We start from the raw sequence: 20,134 nt of genomic DNA on the forward strand, positions 1-20,134 counted from the left end.
TTCAAAATGGTCTCCTCCATAATGTGCAACCTTGCACATACAGTGCATGTGAGGTCATTCCAGTGGGATGAGTGCTCTTCAACATGGTGTCTACAAGGTCATGCCAGCAGGAGTAGGCTGTCATAAACAGATAGCTAAGGGTTAATGTATCTTACCCCTGGAAAGAAGTAACCTGAAACACCTGACCAGAGGACCAATCAGGAAACCAGACTTTTTCAAATCTGGGTGGAGGGAAGTTTGTGTCTGAGTTCTTGGTCTTCTGCCTGTCCCTCTCGGCTATGGGAAGGATTTTTCTATTTCCTGCTTTCTAATCTTCTGTTTCCAAGTTGTGAATACAAAGATTGGTTTAGTTTTTTTGTATTTACATGCATGTAGTTGCTGGAATGTGTTAAATTGTATTCTTTTTGAATAAGGCTGTTTATTCATATTTCTTTTAAGAAATTGACCCTATATTTGTCACCTTAATACAGAGAGACCATTTTTATGTATTTTTTTTTCTTTTTACATAAAGCTTTCTTTTTAAGACCTGTTGGAGTTTTTCTTTAGTGGGGAACTCCAGGGAATTGAGTCTGTGCTCACCAGAGAATTGGTGGGAGGAAGAAGTCAGGGGGAAATCTGTGTGTGTTAGATTTACTAGCCTGACTTTGCATTCCCTCTGGGTGAGGGGGAAAGAGAGATTAGCTCTCGGTACTTCTGTTTTCCAAGGCTGGAAACGGGGAGGGTGTAATCCCTCTGTTTAGATTCACGGAGCTTGTTTCTGTGTATCTCTCCAGGAACACCTGGAGGGGGGAAGGGAAAAGGTTTATTTCCCTTTGTTGTGAGACTCAAAGGATTTGGGTCTTGGGGTCCCCAGGGAAGGTTTGGGGGGACCAGAGTGCCCCAAAACACTCTAATTTTTTGGGTGGTGGCAGCTTTACCAGGTCCAAGCTGGTAACTAAGCTTGGAGGTTTTCATGCTAACCCCCATATTTTGGACGCTAAGGTCCAAATCTGGGACTAGGTTATGATATAGGCCCACACCATTCCCAGAAATACAAGAATACCCAATATTCTGGGGATGCATGAGTAGCCACCCTAACATACAAATCTGAAGCTGCAGATATCATATCCAGGCCCACAGTTCACTAGCCCTTCATTCTTAACTCATCGTGCTGTGCATTTCCATTGCAGAGCTTCACTTTCTTTGGCCCTAATTTCATATTTCTGTATTTTATCAAAATGCCATAGGATAGGTGACTTGTCAGCAGAGATAAAAGCGTAGTATAACAAGTGCTGTTATTACATGTGTGTCAGACTACAATGAGTATCTCTTTCTTTAATAGGCCTTAGTCATGTGAACACATGCATCCAGGTTAACTGAATTTTCAGATGAAGTGCAACTAAGGATACTGCAACAGTAAGCAACCAAGATTTTCAGAAATTACTAGTGATTTTGGATACCTCAGTTTTCATGTGCTCAACCTGACACACTCTGAAGGAGCCTAATTTATAGAGGGTGGGTGCTAAACACTTTGCAGAAGTTCCCTATTTATTCAGCTAGCTAGATCGTCAGCCAGTGTAATGCATAGACTTACACCAGCTGAAGATCTTACAGCAGGTTTAGTCACCCAGGTATTTGAAAGTGAATATAGCACAATGTTTTTGCAGCCATTGATTTCCAATTCTGAATGTCCTTGGCTTTTGGCACATGCACTATCAAACTTATTATAGTCTGTATGTATTTAATTTCCTCTTTTGGTTTATGGCCTTTCAGAGATGAAAATACATTTTACGTAGAAAAATAATAGAGATGATTGATAGCCCATGTCTTCTACAATAATCATTTTATTACAATTTTTATAGAACATACTATGTACCCAATGAACCACAGAAGTCTGAATCCTCATAATAGCTCATCTTGGTAATGCCTATTTAAATAACTCTTAAAAGCACACAATGTACAGTAATTGAAAAGCTAGGTCCTGACCTTGCAAACAAGTATTTTTTTGGTGAGTAGTCCCATTGATCCCAATGGGCTCAGCAAGCATGAATCAAGATTACTCAGGTGAGTAAGAGTACAAATGCAGGGCTCCTCCACCTATTGTACAAACTGTCAATATCAGTTAAAATAAGTGCAGTCTTGGTAAATTCTCATGTGCGAGGCTATTTCAAAGTGGTAGAACTACAAGAAGTACCACTGACACTTTCACACACCCCAAAAGGGAATAGACTATTTGTGCTATACTTAGAAATGCTGTGTATGAAACAAGTTTACGTTATTTTGTACAGACAGACTGGGTGATTTCAATGGATCAATATCTTTTAGGACCACGGTCTAAAGAACGTATACAACAATGTTATATATATTTTTTAAAAAGCATACAAAGAACTGTAGCAAGGGATAATGCTTACTTCAGGAAAAAAGTTTTAGAAGGGAATGTTGACAGACCAGGATCCATCATTCCTGTACCACTGGTTTGAACCTTGCCCAACCCTGGACTGTCACCAGCTAATAATTCTTCCACAGCATGTATGAAACAAGATTGTGTCAGTATAGACCTTAATTAAATGGACCAATTGGCAATGACAGCAGAGAGATCAAGGGCTGTGGGCATGGAATGAATATTGAACTATAGTCTCATCCCTAAGCCATTTCCTTCAAATCAGGATTGTGGCACATTTTAAGAGGAGTTTGCACTACCCCTGACTGTACTGTCTGTGTTCAGTAACAGGATACTCCACATTCCAAGGCAGTCAGAGTTTCACTGGGCAGGGTCCAGTGATCCCGTGGACTCCTCCTCAAGGCAGTGGGCAACATCAAAGTCCTTGTGACTTGAACCTCCATTCTTGTTTGTTCATGCTTTGTTTGTTCATGCTTTGTTCATCTGTACTTAGTTAAGTCTTGGTACTGTGCTCCCTTCCTCCTCTAATGAGACAGCCTTCCACTACTTTGGGGGGCTCTGCCCATCAATCCCAGAATGTAAATAGGGTTTTAAATGCACTAAGGAATAAAAAAAAGTCACAAACAGAGGCAGTGTTTCCTAGTGAATAGAGCAGTGGACTGAGACTCAAGACACATGGGTTCTGTTCCTGGCTCTGTCACTGGCCTGCTGGGTGATCATAGGCAAGTCATTTTACCACCATGTGCCTCTGTTTCCCCTTCTGTAAAATAGTAATCTACTGATGAAAAGCATTAAGAACTAAGTATTATTAATTAGTAGATGAGCTTTGTGTAACTCAAAAGCTTTTTTCTCTCACCAACAGAAGTTGGTCCAATAAAAGATATTACCTCTCTCACCTTGTCTCTCTAATCCATTTAATGAATTATGCAGTCATAACTGATTGCATGATCCATAATAGTGATATCAAGCAAGGTAACAAAGAAGTCACAGACACCTTGGACTGCATTCTATGTGAGAGAGAGAGAAATTGTACGTTGTACTTTACAATAAGAAAGGAAAATATTGGTAGGAAAAAAATAACGTTTGTAAGAAAGCATTTCCAATCATATAATTAAAAATAAAACTAAATTAAAAATGTATAAAAAGGTAGTGTTTTAGCATCTCATTAACTACATCATGCTGTCTAACATACTAGATACACAAAGTAATGTCCACATCCATTGTCTCTATTATCAGTCAGATACTCAATGAAATATCAATATCCTAGGGGAATACTGGCAATTAAATTAAAACCTATGTATTCAGAGAAAGCAAAGGAATGGTCATTTAAAAACAAAACAAAACAGGTATTCCATTATAGGGAAAAAAGTGCAAGTCATACGCAATCTGTTTGGATTATCAAAGAATATAATTACTCATGAATGAGGTAAAATGGTATTATGTGAAGCCTTTAAAGCTTTGTAATTTTTTTGGGAGGGGGAGCAGGGAGGGAGCAAGGCTCAAACTGAGCTGGCTTGTAGCATTTCAGCAAACCAACACTGATAACTAACTATTATCTTCTGTTTCAAACCCTAGGATTTCTTTCTTTGCCCTCCCCCGCCAAATTAAATCTTTGCAAAAAATAACCAACAAATGTTAACTAAGTCTAAAATGATGGAGATGTCTGCCTGAGTCTGAAGAGAGCATAAACAATAGCCCAGAAAGTTTTGAATGACCCTTTATTCATTTCAATACATTGTTAATTCTGAAGTTGAATGATGATGACGCTTTAAATGTCAGCACTGGACTATTTCACTCCTGATCAAAGTACACAAGAAAGAGGAAAGAGAATGTGATTTTAACGATATACAGTGAGCAGAGTTTCTTTCTAGGTGGAGCTTAGGAAAACCACCACTGTTCCCTGCCTCCCTCCCAAAATAATGTTGCTGCTTTTAGCACTTTACATTATTCTCTTTCACTGAAGCTCAGCAGTTTATTCAGAATCATCAAGCTGTGCACACAACTAATTACTACCACTAATCGACATTACCCATGTCTTTACTCACCCACCCCTTCTATTATTCATCACACATTTGTTATACATTGTCTTAAAATTAGTCTGCAAGCTCTTTAAGGCCAGGATTGGAGCTAGTAAAAACTTTGGGAATTGCACACATCTCTCTTTTCCCCTCAAACAGTCATTTTATTAACATTTTGTTTGTTGATGTATTTATTGCAGCTTTATAGGTGTGTTGTGTGATTTGTTTGTTAAAAGAAAACTCCGAAATCAGGAGAGGGAGGATTTTTTTTTCCTTTCCCAATATCCCTTCCCTCACTTCTTCATGGACAAAATGGGAAAGAAAAGGAATGATGAAGGGAAAAAAGGAAAAGGAGAATTGGGAAGAACAACAGGGAGAGAATGAGGAGAAAAACAACAAGTATGTCTACTATAATTGGTGTGTGTGATAGAGCAGATACGCCTACATGGGCAGCAATCTTTAATCTAGCTAGAGTGAGTACCAATAGCAATGGAGCTGTCAGATTACAGGATTCGGTCTGGGCTGCCCACCTGGGACCCTAAGTGCACATGCAGTGAGCGAGCCTGTTCTGAAGCCCAGAGTGCTGCAGTTTCCCTGCTATTAGTACCCAAGCTAGGTAGATTAAAGTTTGCTTGGGTATGCAGCATGTGGAGACAATAATGATAGGAGATATGCCTATCTCCTAGAACTGGAAGGGACCTTGAAAGGTCATTGAGTCCAGCCCCCTGCCTTCACTAGCAGGACCAAGTACTGATTTTTGCCCCAGATCCCTAAATGGCCTCCTCAAGGCCTGAGCTCACAACTCTGGGTTTAGCAGGCCAATGCTCAAACCACTGAGTTATCCCTTCCACACCTCTGACTGCAGCATAGCCAGAGGAAATATAATTAAGGTGCTCACTAAATTTTTGGAACAAACAAAACAAATTTTGACCAGCTCTAATAGAGAGCACACCTTTTTATGTGTTTGTATGGAGTCCAACGGAAAAGATTCCCCATTCTCAAGGGAACACCCTGAGAGTGCTACCACAATACAAATGTTAAATAAACCTGCAGTTAATGTAATGATCAGTTATTTTGTGGATTGATTATTTGTGGTAAAGAGTGAACTGGAGGATCAAGGTCTCATACCCTCTTACCAGAGAAGTGGTACTGCAGTAGCCAGTTCCTTTTCAATATGCCATTTTAATCCTTTTACTCATTTTATTGGAAGTCAGATACCAAATTACAAAGACACAGACAGTTAAACAAACAATAATAGTGATGAATTAAGTTTCAAGATAGATTGAGATCTGGGGAGGGAGGGGGAAAAGATGACTCAATATACATAAATCCACAATGGTAAAAAAGTAAAAAAATCCCTGAAAAAAACCTGAACCAATCACATGAACTACAATAAAAAGCACTGATCTTTATGCTAAGACTCAAAATGCTATCTTAGACAAATGTATTTAAAAAAAAAAAAAAAAAGGTTGTATCTGATAGATAGACCCATAGGACAAGATTTTCACAACTGGATGCCTAAAGTTGGGCTATAGAGTCCATATTTAGAGGTTTTTAGTGGCCAGATTTTCACAAGTGCAGAGCACTAACAAATTCCCAGTGAAGTCAATGGAGAAACACCAGGAACTAACATCATCCAAACACTGGGCTCAAACTGTTTGAGGTCTTTCAAGTTTTGCATAATTATTTTTAAGGTTATGGAGATAAGATTATCCATGACTGTTTTCAAAGATTATCCTTCCTACTCTCAAAGTGGTCTTTGATCTCTTTTAAAGTTCCCAGGGGAACATCATTTCTTAAACAATATCAAACAATATGAATGACATGCATGTGCAACCCAAATGATAAATGTCCTCACAAATAACCTCAATACTTGCTTACTCCCATACCCAACCTTTCTTATACACAGACAAGGGCTCCCACAGCCAGTGCTGGCACCATAAGACTTCCCTTAGAACTCTAAAAGCAGCAAAGAATCCTGTGGCACCTTATAGACTAACAGAGGTTTTGGAGCATGAGCTTTCGTGGGTGAATACCCACTTCTTCAGATGCATGTAATGGAAATATCCAGGGGCAGGTATATATATGTGTGCTAGCAAGCAAGCTAGAGATAACGAGGTCAGTTCAATCAGGGAGGATGAGGCCCTGTTCTAGCAGTTGAGGTGTGAAAACCAAGAGAGGAGAAACTGGTTCTGTAATTGGCAAGCCATTCACAGTCTTTGTTCAATCCTGAGCTGATGGTGTCAAATTTGCAGATGAACTGAAGCTCAGCAGTTTCTCTTTGAAGTCTGGTCCTGAAGTTTTTTTGCTGCAGGATGGCCACCTTAAGGTCTGCTATAGTGTGGCCAGGGAGGTTGAAGTGCTCTCCTACAGGTTTTTGTATATTGCCATTCCTAATGTCTGATTTGTGTCCATTTATCCTTTTCCGTAGAGACTGTCCAGTTTGGCCGATGTACATAGCAGAGGGGCATTGCTGGCATATGATGGCGTAAATTACATTGGTGGATGTGCAGGTGAATGAACCAGTGATGGTGTGGCTGATCTGGTTAGGTCCTGTGATGGTGTCGCTGGTGTAGATATGTGGGCAGAGTTGGCATCGAGGTTTGTTGCATGGATTGGTTCCTGAGCTAGAGTTATTATGGTGTGGTGTGCAGTTACTGGTGAGAATATGTTTCAGGTTGGCAGGTTGTCTGTGGGCAAGGATTGGCCTGCCACCCAAGGCCTGTGAAAGTGTGGGATCATTGTCCAGGATGGGTTGTAGATCCTTGATGATGCGTTGGAGGGGTTTTAGCTGGGGGCTGTATGTGATGGCCAGTGGAGTCCTGTTGGTTTCTCTCTTGGGTTTGTCTTGCAGTAGGAGGCTTCTGGGTACACGTCTGGCTCTGTTGATCTGTTTCCTTATTTCCTCATGCGGGTATTGTAGTTTTGAGAATGCTTGGTGGAGATTTTGTAGGTGTTGGTCTCTGTCTGAGGGGTTAGAGCAGATGCGGTTGTACCTCAGTGCTTGGCTGTAGACAATGGATCGTGTGATGTGCCCGGGATGGAAGCTGGAGGCATGAAGGTAGGCATAGCGGTCGGTGGGTTTTCGATATAGGGTGGTGTTAATGTGGCCATCACTTATTTGCACCGTGGTGTCAAGAAAGTGGACCTCCCGTGTAGATTGGTCCAGGCTGAGGTTGATGGTGGGGTGGAAGCTGTTGAAATCATGGTGGAATTTTTCCAGAGTCTCCTTCCCATGGGTCCAGATGATGAAGATGTCATCAATGTAGCGTAGATAGAGAAGGGGTGTGAGTGGACGAGAGCTGAGGAAGCGTTGTTCCAGGTCGGCCATGAAGATATTGGCATATTGTGGGGCCATGCGGGTGCCCATAGCAGTGCCACTGATCTGGAGATATATATTGTCATCAAATTTGAAATAGTTGTGTGTAAGTATAAAGGCACAGAGCTCAGCAGTCAGTTGTGCTGTGGCATCATCAGGGATGGTGTTCCTGACAGCTTGTATTCCATCTGTGTGTGGGATGTTTGTGTAGAGAGCCTCTACATCCATGGTGGCTAGGATGGTGTTTTCTGGGAGGTCACCAATGCATTGTAGTTTCCTCAGGAAATCAGTGGTGTCGCGGAGATAGCTGGGAGTGCTGGTGGCATAGGGTCTGAGTAGAGAGTCCATATATCCAGATAGTCCTTCAGTGAGAGTGCCAATGCCCGAGATGATGGGGCGTCCAGGATTTCCGGGTTTGTGGATCTTGGGTAGTAGATAGAATAACCCTGGTCGGGGCTCTAGGGGTATGTTGATTTCTTCTGGTGTTAGTGTAGGGAGTGTCCTGAGTAGATGCTGTAGTTTCTTAGTGTATTCTTCAGTGGGATCTGAGGGAAGTGGCCTGTAGAATTTGGTATTGGAGAGTTGTCTGGCTGCCTCCTTTTGATAGTCAGACCTGTTCATGATGACAACGGCACCTCCTTTATCAGCCTCTTTGATGATAATGTCAGGGTGGTTTCTGAGGCTGTGGATGGCATTGCGTTCTGCATGGCTTAGGTTGTGAGGCAAGTGATGTTGTTGTTCCACGATTTCTGCCTGTGCACGCCGGCGGAAGCATTCAATGTATAGGTCCAGGCTGTCATTTCGACCCTCAGGAGGAGTCCATGTGGAGTTCTTTTTCTTGTGCTGTTGGTGGGAGGGCACCCGTGTATCAGTGCACTGTTCAGTGTTGTCCTGGAAGTATTCTTTGAGTCGGAGACGGCGAAAGTAGGCTTCCAGATCGCCACAGAACTGTATCATGTTGGTGGGGGTGGCAGGGCAGAAAGAGAGTCCCCGAGATAGGACAGACTTTTCTTCTGGGCTGAGTGTGTAGTTGGATAAATTGACGATATTGCTGGGTGGGTTAGGGGTACCACTGTTGTGGCCCCATGTGGCAGGTAGGAGTTTAGACAGCTTACAGTCCTTTTTCCTTTGAAGAGAGGTGAAGTGAGTAATGTAGATCTCCTGTCTTATTCTAGTGAAGTCCGTTTGTATAGAAGTTTGGTTATTAATGAGAGTCTCCAGGTTGGAGAGCTCTTTTTTGATGTTTTCCTGTTTCAGGTGGTCCTGTTTCAGGTAATCAGGTGGTTACCACCTGATCAGCATCCTATACAGCAAACAGGAAAACATCAAAAAAGAGCTCTCCAACCTGGAGACTCTCATTAATAACCAAACTTCTATACAAACGGACTTCACTAGAATAAGACAGGAGATCTACATTACTCACTTCACCTCTCTTCAAAGGAAAAAGGACTGTAAGCTGTCTAAACTCCTACCTGCCACATGGGGCCACAACAGTGGTACCCCTAACCCACCCAGCAATATCGTCAATTTATCCAACTACACAGTCAGCCCAGAAGAAAAGTCTGTCCTATCTCGGGGACTCTCTTTCTGCCCTGCCACCCCCACCAACATGATACAGTTCTGTGGCGATCTGGAAGCCTACTTTCGCCGTCTCCGACTCAAAGAATACTTCCAGGACAACACTGAACAGTGCACTGATACACGGGTGCCCTCCCACCAACAGCACAAGAAAAGAACTCCACATGGACTCCTCCTGAGGGTCGAAATGACAGCCTGGACCTATACATTGAATGCTTCCGCCGGCGTGCACAGGCAGAAATCGTGGAACAACAACATCACTTGCCTCACAACCTAAGCCATGCAGAACGCAATGCCATCCACAGCCTCAGAAACCACCCTGACATTATCATCAAAGAGGCTGATAAAGGAGGTGCCGTTGTCATCATGAACAGGTCTGACTATCAAAAGGAGGCAGCCAGACAACTCTCCAATACCAAATTCTACAGGCCACTTCCCTCAGATCCCACTGAAGAATACACTAAGACACTACAGCATCTACTCAGGACACTCCCTACACTAACACCAGAAGAAATCAACATACCCCTAGAGCCCCGACCAGGGTTATTCTATCTACTACCCAAGATCCACAAACCCGGAAATCCTGGACGCCCCATCATCTCGGGCATTGGCACTCTCACTGAAGGACTATCTGGATATATGGACTCTCTACTCAGACCCTATGCCACCAGCACTCCCAGCTATCTCCGCGACACCACTGATTTCCTGAGGAAACTACAATGCATTGGTGACCTCCCAGAAAACACCATCCTAGCCACCATGGATGTAGAGGCTCTCTACACAAACATCCCACACACAGATGGAATACAAGCTGTCAGGAACACCATCCCTGATGATGCCACAGCACAACTGACTGCTGAGCTCTGTGCCTTTATACTTACACACAACTATTTCAAATTTGATGACAATATATATCTCCAGATCAGTGGCACTGCTATGGGCACCCGCATGGCCCCACAATATGCCAATATCTTCATGGCCGACCTGGAACAACGCTTCCTCAGCTCTCGTCCACTCACACCCCTTCTCTATCTACGCTACATTGATGACATCTTCATCATCTGGACCCATGGGAAGGAGACTCTGGAAAAATTCCACCATGATTTCAACAGCTTCCACCCCACCATCAACCTCAGCCTGGACCAATCTACACGGGAGGTCCACTTTCTTGACACCACGGTGCAAATAAGTGATGGCCACATTAACACCACCCTATATCGAAAACCCACCGACCGCTATGCCTACCTTCATGCCTCCAGCTTCCATCCCGGGCACATCACACGATCCATTGTCTACAGCCAAGCACTGAGGTACAACCGCATCTGCTCTAACCCCTCAGACAGAGACCAACACCTACAAAATCTCCACCAAGCATTCTCAAAACTACAATACCCGCATGAGGAAATAAGGAAACAGATCAACAGAGCCAGACGTGTACCCAGAAGCCTCCTACTGCAAGACAAACCCAAGAGAGAAACCAACAGGACTCCACTGGCCATCACATACAGCCCCCAGCTAAAACCCCTCCAACGCATCATCAAGGATCTACAACCCATCCTGGACAATGATCCCACACTTTCACAGGCCTTGGGTGGCAGGCCAATCCTTGCCCACAGACAACCTGCCAACCTGAAACATATTCTCACCAGTAACTGCACACCACACCATAATAACTCTAGCTCAGGAACCAATCCATGCAACAAACCTCGATGCCAACTCTGCCCACATATCTACACCAGCGACACCATCACAGGACCTAACCAGATCAGCCACACCATCACTGGTTCATTCACCTGCACATCCACCAATGTAATTTACGCCATCATATGCCAGCAATGCCCCTCTGCTATGTACATCGGCCAAACTGGACAGTCTCTACGGAAAAGGATAAATGGACACAAATCAGACATTAGGAATGGCAATATACAAAAACCTGTAGGAGAGCACTTCAACCTCCCTGGCCACACTATAGCAGACCTTAAGGTGGCCATCCTGCAGCAAAAAAACTTCAGGACCAGACTTCAAAGAGAAACTGCTGAGCTTCAGTTCATCTGCAAATTTGACACCATCAGCTCAGGATTGAACAAAGACTGTGAATGGCTTGCCAATTACAGAACCAGTTTCTCCTCTCTTGGTTTTCACACCTCAACTGCTAGAACAGGGCCTCATCCTCCCTGATTGAACTGACCTCGTTATCTCTAGCTTGCTTGCTAGCACACATATATATACCTGCCCCTGGATATTTCCATTACATGCATCTGAAGAAGTGGGTATTCACCCACGAAAGCTCATGCTCCAAAACCTCTGTTAGTCTATAAGGTGCCACAGGATTCTTTGCTGCTTTTACAGATCCAGACTAACACGGCTACCCTCTGATACTTAGAACTCTAGGAACCTCAAAAGACCCCAAAGGCACCCAGCCTTCCTAACGGACTTGAGGGAAAGAAGAGGAGGAAATACAGTTCCAGGAGACATCTGATAAGACAGAGGTAAAGGTTGTTTACTTCCCCAGGCAAAAGATATCTAAAATCTTGGAGGAAGAGTTAAGTTGAGCAGAGGAAATGCAACATAGGGTAATGAGTTCTCTTATCTGAGAGTGGAGTGTTGGAATAGGTGGAGGTGCATGTTATACTCTGTTTTAAAGGTCCAAATATTAGTCACTATTAAAACCTCTGAACCTAACTACTGCATTATTCACATGTGCCTGTTTATCTAATACTTAATACTCCCAAATACTTGGGGGGAAAAGCCCAGTTATGATCACATGAGATGGATATATCTGCATCTTAGATTGGGGGTACCTCTGAGGGGGACAGAGAACATACACAACTATCTACAGTGACATCACTAGAAACCTGAGAAGAAAATGAATAAATAGTAACTTCAAAGCTGAGGATACTGTGGTGGAAGGGGAGGCAAGAATGAGACTAAGTAGTGTCAGACTTCTTTACAAATTGACATCAAACTTCTCAAGTGGCTAAAAGTTTTAAAATGCAAAGGGATACGGATCACTTAAAAAAATAAATCACATTTGTTTTTACCATTCAGAAAACAAGATGGATGAAAACAAAATAATTTGAGGCTATGTACAGTTATGGGCCAAAGTTTGCAAAAGATGTGCCCACATTTATATTTTAAACCCATATTTAAGCACCTAAATATATGACCTGATTTGCAAAAGAGCCAAGCACCAGCTGCACAATGACTTCAATGGGCACGTTTGAAATCAGTGGGTGATGTTGGGTGCTCAGTACTTTTGAAAATGAGGCCAACGTAGGTGGCTAAATAGGGAAGTAAGAGACTAATTAGGTATTATATATCTTGGCCTTGAAGCCTTAAAACTCTACCTTTCCTGTGAAGAGGAAAGACAAATCCTGTAGGACAAGAGGTGATTTAGGACTCCAGGACTATAATGTTTGAATTCTATTTTTGCTGAAGTTCTTGTGTATTAAATCCAGCTTCCACAGAAGGAAATAAGACAGAAAACACCAGTATAGCTTAATGGGAATCAAGCTATCCAGACTTCCTTTATATATTTTTTCTTGAAGGAAAGTGCTTTTATTAAGTCTTCTTTTAATAGGTAGGAACTCTTATTAAATCAACTTTAAAACTATTTTTCCTCCTCTCTTCCCAGAAGGCACATGCCACTGCTAATTGAGGGAAGCTTTTAAAAAAATTGACACTTTATCCCTGAACAAAGATTACATGCACACTAAGTTGTAATCCTTGGCTTTGCAATATTGCTTTACGAGGTTAAGAAGATGAATGTTCATTGCTTTTAATCCCCACCATGATTTATGAGGCTCTGGGTATCCTTTCCTCAGAGCATCTACAACTGTGTGGTTGTTCCGCCTGCTGCTTAAATTACAGAGACATCTGCAAAGTAAATTATGGATTGTTGTCTTACAGCCGAGCTGCCTCTTCATCTCTTCTGCAATATTTCTTTGATTGTAACAAGAGGATTTTACATTTTACCTTGTTTGTTTACTCTGTTTGTTTCTCCCCAGAGTGGGTGATATTATGATGACCTGGATTACTGCCTGTCATGCTAACTTTCAAACATTACTACAGCTGTAAAACCAGTAAGTGGGTGGGAGCTGAAATCACCCTGCTTTTTTATTTAAAGCTCTTAAAAGTTCACAAATCTAGTACTGATTTTCCTAAACTTAACTGAGAATTCTGTGACCAAAGGACCACTTGAATGTTCTGCATTTATAATGAATACACAACATCTTTCTGTTGCCCTGACTGATCTAAATTATTATTTCAATATTAGAATTGCACACACACACACACACACACACACACCCTTATCCCTCCACAAATATATGTACTCCTGTATCAATGCATATACACATATTATATGTTTGTGTATGTTTATATGAGTATACACATCTGTAAGTTAACCTATACCATATTGTGAATGTTTGAAACCTAGCTGTCTAAATGTAGGCATCTAAAAGCTACATTTGTACACCTAAATAAGTGACTTAAATTTGCGAGGATGCTGAGCACCTGTACCCCTTTGATATGACAGTTGTGAGTGCTCAATACCTGACAAATGGACACCTTGTTTCAATGGTTAAATATTGATTTATAGCCTAATTTTAGGAATAAAAGTGTTGGAAATTTGTTATGATGAATATACACATTTGATGCGCTTCTCCTAGTAGGCTTAAGGGGACTGAGGTACACAAGCATTCAAATCTCTAGCGAAAAGACGACTTCAGTTTTGCTTGCAAATAAGTGCTGGCAGTCTCCATGCTGAAATAGCCAACTGCACTTCCCCTCTCTTATTTGTTCTTTATATTTGTTATCTTTTGTAGATGAATCATGATTCCTGATAAGCATGCACTGTCAAGTCTTGACACAAACAGCACTAGAAAAATGTCTAGTGCCATGTTGTCTACCAACATTTCCTAAGAGGCATGATTTGTAATTCCAACTCTAATCCCACTGTCAAAAAATTAAGCAAGCAAAGTAAACCACACAGTAATAGGTTACCTAGGGCATTCTCATGAGGCAGGAAATGTATTTTCAACAGCTAATAGCACAACATGCTCCTGGAACACAACTACCAAAGAAACTAATCAAGATGTTGATGGCACTAAATATCAGAAGCTTAAATTATGCATCAGGAAAGAGAACTATCAAGGTATGGGACCTCTGTATTATATCACCAGGTCTGTTTTGATTTGACATACACAACACTGTCCCATGAGGAGACACAAATAGGGACATATGGCAATTTTATTATATTGCTGTTCTCAAAGGATTCTAAATGGAGATAGAGCTGAACCAAAATCAGGGTTCCAGATAGTCCCAAACTTGGAGTGTTTGAGATTTTTCATCAGAATTGTGTGGCCCAGACTCACTGATGAATTCAAAGTATTACACATACTACATACTGTGCATTCAGAAGAGTTATTGAAATGCAGCTGCCTCCGTGGCAGAATGTGGCATCTGTAACACCATTACCACTCAACTCTTTAGGACAGAATGTGAAGTACATACTATCGAATGGCAACTACGAGAGGTTTAGACATACAGAATGGCATTACGCAAGATGGCATTTGGGCAGGCCACCATGCCAAATATCTTACTGTGAAGACAAATACAAGGATTATTTAATTACCAAAACCATCAGGTCCTTAGTTTTGCATCCCATCCAAATGATGGCACATCCAACATCACACTGTCCCCAGCGCTGTGCTCAGACTGAGATATAGTACTGCTTCTGAGGGAAGACGGACACCTATTGAATCACCAACATTACTTCCCTCTTCATGTAGGAATTCCTTGAAGATATCCCATCCAATGCTGACCTGGTTGAATCTTACTTTCCTCATTATATTGAACAGAAGCACAAACCCAGGTGGTATGACTGCAAATATCCTACATTACAAATGTAACTCAACTACTCTTCCCAACACACACCCCTCACTCTCTTTGCTGAATGAATTGTTCACTAGACCAAACGGCTAATCTAAATTGATTGTCATCTCCTGGGGATTGAGATGCAGACTCCAAATTTATTTTGATTTCACCTTCAGAGTGCATAATATAACTGCCATCACACATATGACAGCAATGCTTAAAACCAGCTACTTCCATCTGGTCTGAACTTTAAATAAGTATGGAACATTATCAGTGGTCCTCATTCCCCAGCATTTGATTCCTGACATCAATAAAGGAAGAGAAGCTTGGCGTTGGATTCCACAATTGATCTAGACAGTAGCATATTAATATTAATAAACATGAGGGAGCCTGTGACATTGTCTTCTTTTCTTCTCTGAAAGAACTTTTACTGAGGTATGACTTTGAAATAAGGCATCTCATTTGACAAAAGTAATACTCTGCAATTACGAGGAAAAAAACATTATAAAAGTGAAGCTCAAAAAAAGAAAAATGAATTTTTGTCCTTTAAGAGGCACTGAGCAGGCTGTAAAAGGACTTTCATTTCCTCCAATCTGCATGTAAATTGAAACAGTCTGAAATGCATGACATACAGTACAGGCATCTGTAAATATAATTCTGTGAGCAGAACTGGTCATTTTTACAAGACTCCAGTTTGAACAGAATATTTCTTTTGAGACTTGCACCAAACACACTATAATATCTGGATTCTTCTTTCTTGGTTTTATGTAGCAAAAACTGGCTTGACTTTATATACAAACAAAATTGAAAAAAAATTGCATTTTAAACCACAAATTAAATGGATTTGTTTTAGAAAGAGTAATTTCATTTAGCACAGGTTTCCAGCAGGTGATGCAGAGATCTATAAAATAGAAGAGTCTACCTGTGATTATGTTGCCACATCATCCAAGAACTTAGAGAAGTACAGTTCAGTCCTTAGCTGGCCTCATTCTCCAAAGTCATCACTTGGTTAGTCACTAAAATCTGCCAAAGCAAACATACAAAAAGAAAAAGTAAAATATTTAATGTCAACAGTTCACGTTTAATGCATGAAGTGACATAAATATCTGATTAAAAACTCAGTCCTATGGAGGGGGGAAAACAAAAAATTACAGCTGCATTTTTTTCTCTGGATCTTAAGCGTGAGGGGGAGTGGCTCCTTGAGGTATGTGGACTCCAGCTGAGAAAACATGCAAAAGCACTGAAGTGCCTGTATTTCTAACAAGCTGCCTAAAAACCTGTTGGATTTCTATTGCCAATGCCCATTACTGAAGATCACGATGCTAGGAAACCTGTGATAATGTAGATTCACTGTTACGTCTGTATTTCCTTCATGCCAACTATCATTCATCTCAGCATGAAAATAAACACACAATGATTTATCTAATGGATGGCACAGTGATGACATGAGTTAATTGCATATTTAGTGTGAAATGCTGTGTTAACGTTCTGATTGTTTTGAAGTTAAACTGTGTAACCACTATGATTTATTTCAGAATCACATACTGACTTAACTAGTGCACCGCTGGACTGAAGATGTAATTAAAAAGCCTATAATGGGGTAAGTAACACAGCAAGGTCATGTTGCTCTCTCATTTTTGGAGCTCTGGCTTCAAAGCTGAAAGAATTAATAAGGCACGAGTGAAATACTTTAGACAGAGTCTTGTGATTATTATAGGATTGACAATGTGCTTAATATTGTAAAAGACTAAGTGCCCACCCCTGAGATTTTGATGATCTAGAGGACAGAAAAAGACAGACAAGTCACAATGGTAAATGTAAAAGAAATTACCCAAGATATATTGATAATGTTTTTAATAATGTACACACTGGCTAGTTCTGCATGGGTGTATTCCAACACCAGAAAAAAAAATGGTCATGGAGGATAAGGCTTAAGTGGCTTAGCTGAGTTGTGGGACATTCATAGCACCATCCCAAACTGTGCCTAATGCTAAGCAAGAATATCAGTTTCTGACTTCCATGAACACCACCCTCTTAAAAGTTAGAGTCACATCCCCAAGAAGTTAGAGTTATTTTACTGCAAAAATCAATAAACAGTGCAGTGATGACCAAATAGCATAAGCACCAAAATGGGGAAATTGACATTCTCTTGTGGAAAAAAAAGAACAGCATAACCATTGGAACTTCTTAAAGGCACTGGCAACTGAACAACTCTACTAGTGTTCTGTTCCTGCACTCCGTCACTGGATGCAAGGCTAATCAGTTTCACTACATAACTAATACAACAAGAAACCTCGGGGGTAAAATCATGGTGCAGCTGAAGTCAATAGGAGTTTTGCTATTGACTTAATCAAAGTAGGATCCTTCATCAATTTCTTGTTCAGTTGTTAGTGCACTGGAGTCAACTGAAGGAAAATGAAATGAAAAATGAAAAAGAGAAACAGAGAACAGAAAGGAGTAGAAAAGAAAAAGAAAGTGAAAGAAACTAACAAAACCCACAAGAACTAAGGCTGAGAGAAAAAATAATGAAAGACTGTGAATGCCCAGATGAAAAGAGGAAAGATACAAAGACAGAAGTAGAATTGAGCTGACAAGCAACTTTTCACCCTCTACCTTTGGTATCCCATGTAATTTTAGCATGATAGATAATGTGGATTACTAGATCACACTGTCCATCAATGCATGTACAACACTGGCATAAACATGCACACAGCAAAAATAGTTAATCTATGCATACAAATATATACAGCAGTGGTTTTCAGCCTGTGGTCTGTGGAACCCTTGGGGGTTCACAGACTATGTGTAATATTTCCAAAGGGGTCCGCCCCTCCATTCAAAATTTTTTAAGGGTCCGCAAATGAAAAAGGTTGAAACCTATGGCATATAGTATAGGCAGAAAAAGAGAAGTAAACCACCACAAATCTAGCTATATTTTAAAAATATGCATTTTATTACATAGCATTCTACTGTCTTAGAGAGCTAATTATGCATTTATAAATACAAAGCCTAATTTTGCAGTCCTTACTTGGGCTATATTCCCACTGATTTCATCACTGAGCCCATAAGAGTCAATCCATCTTCTGTGTATGGTTATCAATACCATGCCATTTAAACAAAAGCTAGCACCAAAATGTCCATTGGCTTCACTGGAAGCAGGATTGGGTCCCAAATGATGTGTTTGTAATTTTGTATGCCATGTTGTTGTAGCCATGTTGATCTCAGTATATTAGAGAGACAAGGTGGGTGAGGCACTCTTTTATTGGACCAACTTCTGTTGGTGAGCAAGACAAGCTTTTGAGCTTACACTGAGCTCTTCTTCAGGTCTGGTAAACATACTCCCAGCGTCACAGCTAAATACAAGGTGGAACAGATTTAGCTGTCAGTACATTTTCTAGACCTGAAGAAGAGTTCTGTGTAAGCTCAAAACCTTGTTTCTCTCATCAACCAACACTGTTCCAATAAATGATATTAACTCACCCACCTTGTCTGTAATTTTGCCATTAACTTATAACTTCTAATTAAACCTCAGTTTATTTGGCCTGGTAGTGTTCACTTAAGTGAGAATAAAGTCCCTTTACTGCAAGAAGTGCTGGGAGAAAAATTCTATGGACTATGTTATGAAAGATGACAGACCAGATGACCAGTGATCCCTTCTACTTTCAAAAAATCTCTGAATCTCATACAAAATAATGTAATAGGAGAGCCAAATCTAGAACTGGTCAGAAAATATCAATTTGTGGAACCCAAGATGTTCTCTTGGAAACACAAAAGTCCTTGAAAACCATGAAAATATTGCTTCTAACCTAGGTTTGGCTCCCAGCCCTGCAGCTGGAAGCCTATAAACCTTAGAAATCCCAGCTCCAACTAGTGCTCTCAGGGATTGCAGGCTCCCTATTGTTGGCCCCAGGAGCCTGTCTGGCCTGAAAGCCATGGCTCTCATGATCTAGGCACCACACCAGGATGTCTGGAAGTCCTTTGAAACCTGATGTAAGCTAGGGATCTCAGGGCTCCTCATGCCAAACTCTCAGGGGAGCTGGTTTTTCAGGTTGCACAATCTGGACAGGCCTAGTAAGCCCACTGGTCCAGGAGTTTGGAATCCATGGGATCTATGGCCCTGGGGCAGTGCGAATGACTGGGCTGCCCAAGAGGCATGGACCCTGAGGTCCACAAGAGCTGCTGAAATGATTCTTGTGAGATTCAGTGCTGCCCAGTAGCAAATAGCAGCAGTGAGCCTGACATGAATTATGTCAATTTCACTGAGCAGCTCCTTTCAGAAACATTGTTTCTGGTTTTCAAAAAAAAAAAAAATTTTTTTTTGAATGTCCTCTTCATGGAACATTTCAAAATGACAATTTTTCCTGAAATTCTGAACTTCCAGTTTTCAACAAGCTCTTGCCAAGTCCTGCTCACCTTGTTCATGAGACATCCTATTGACTTCAGTGTTAAAGCAAGAAGGATTTGGATGTCAAGTTTTTAGTCCCAGAAAAAAAAATTGCTTTTCTTTTTAACAATTTACTGGTGACCCTGCAGAATTCTCTAACTCACATTAAAACGTGAACATGTTTAGAAGAAAGTAAAAAAGAAACCTTCAGAAGCTCTTTGTTTCTCAGAATCTGTCACATGACAGAGAGAGTGACAAAAAACTCCTTTGATCTGTCTACTGTAGTTTTGCCTTTGCAGGCTTTACATCTGATCTGCTGAAACATGCATGCGTGTGCACACCCACACATCGAATTTTCACTTTCATTTTTCCACTGCAGTCAGAAGTCATCAGAAGTTCTCCTAACAAATTTATACAGTAATAATATAAACTTTTTTCTCATCGTGTCAGTGTCATGTACTATTGATCTGGGCTTTGTTCAGCAATATTAACTTCCTGGATCAATAACTCTTGATATCAGTTAAAAACAGAAGTCAAAAATTTTGCTTAGGGTTACACACACTACACTATTCTTAAGAGAG

General features: G+C 41.1%; 1 protein-coding gene across 1 annotated transcript in view; it reads right to left on the bottom strand.

Moving 5' to 3' along the window:
* Nucleotides 1-16,156, bottom strand: part of CDH12 (cadherin 12) — a 623,017-nt gene extending 606,861 nt beyond the window's left edge. The window contains exon 1 of the mRNA XM_030551749.1: nt 16,095-16,156. The gene's annotated coding sequence lies outside the window, so the exon portion shown is untranslated. The remainder of the gene's footprint in view (nt 1-16,094) is intronic.
* Nucleotides 16,157-20,134: the final 3,978 nt, after the last annotated feature.

This window comes from Gopherus evgoodei, chromosome 2 (assembly GCF_007399415.2).
Source record: "Gopherus evgoodei ecotype Sinaloan lineage chromosome 2, rGopEvg1_v1.p, whole genome shotgun sequence".
NCBI lineage: Eukaryota > Metazoa > Chordata > Testudines > Testudinidae > Gopherus > Gopherus evgoodei.